We start from the raw sequence: 1,555 nt of genomic DNA, 5'->3' as shown, positions 1-1,555 counted from the left end.
CTATGAAAACTATATGCCAACAAATTGTATAATCTAGAAGAAATGGATAAATTCTTAGAATCATAGATCTTCCAGAACTTAATCAAGAAAACATAGAGAATTTGAATAGACCAATCACCAGTTAGGAGATTGAAACAGTAATCAAAAACCTCCCTGAAAATAAAAGTCTAGGACCAGATGTCTTCTCTGGTGAATTCTACCAAAGATTCAGTGGCTTAACACCTACACTTCTCAAACTCTTCCAAAAAACTGAAGAAGAGGGGAGGCTTCCTAATTCATTCTATGAAGCCAACATTACCCTGATACCAAAACCAGACAAGGACAACACAAAAAAAGAAAATTACAGGCCAATGTCACTGATGAACATCGATGCAAAAGTCCTCAGCAAAATACTAGCAAATCGAATACAACAATATATTAAAAAGATCATACAACATGAATAAGTGGGATTTGTTCCAGGGATGCAGGGATGGTTCAACATGCACAAATCAATCAATATGTTACACCATATTAACCAAATGAAGAATAAAAATCACCTGATCATCTCAATAGATGCAGAAAAAGCATTTGATAAGATATAACATCCGTTTATGATAAAAACTCTGAATAAAAAGGGTATGGAAGCAAAGTACCTCAAAATAATAAAAGCCATACATGACAAACCCACAGCTAATGTCATACTCAATGGAGAAAAATTGAAAGCTATCTCTTTAAGAACATGAACCAGACAAGGATCCTCACTTTCATTTACTCTTATTTAACATGGTATTGGAAGTCCTAGCCAGAGCTTTCAGGCAAGAAAAAGAAAAGGGAACAAATTGGAAAGGAAGAAGTGAAACTGTCAGCAGATGATATGATGTTATATATAGACATCCCTAAAGAATACACAAAAAAACTGTTAGAAATAATGTATGGATACAGTAAAATTGCAGCATGGGAAATTAACGTACAAAAATCAGTTGTGTTTCTATACACTAACCACAAATTAGCAGAAAGAGAAATTAAAGATGCAATCACAATTACAGTTCCAACAAAAAGAATAAAATCCCTAGAAATAATTTGAACCAAAGAGGTCAAAGACCTGTACACTGAAAACTATGAAACATTGTTCAAAGAAATTGAAGAAGACAAAGAAATGGAAAGATATTCTGTGCTCTTGGATTGGAAGAATTAACATAGCTAAAACGTCCGTACTTCTTAAAGCAATCTACAGATTCAGTACAGTCCCTATCAGGTACCAATGACATTTTTCATAGAAATAGAACAAAGAATCTTAAAATGTATATGGAACAATGAAAGACTCCGAAAAGCCAAAATAACACTGAAAAAAAGAACAAAGCTGAATGTATGACACTCCCTGATTTCAAAATATACTACAAATCTATAGTAATCAAAGCAGCATGGTACTGGCAGAAAAATAGACAGATCAATGGAACAGAATCTAGACCCCAGAAATAAATCTCCCACAACTGTGGACAGCTAATTACAGACATGGGAGCCAAGAACATAGAATGGAGAAAGCAAAGTCTTTTCAATAAATGGTGCTGGAAAACTG

This window comes from Equus quagga, chromosome 14 (genome assembly GCF_021613505.1).
Source record: "Equus quagga isolate Etosha38 chromosome 14, UCLA_HA_Equagga_1.0, whole genome shotgun sequence".
NCBI lineage: Eukaryota > Metazoa > Chordata > Mammalia > Perissodactyla > Equidae > Equus > Equus quagga.
Note: the sequence above shows the minus strand (reverse complement) of the source record.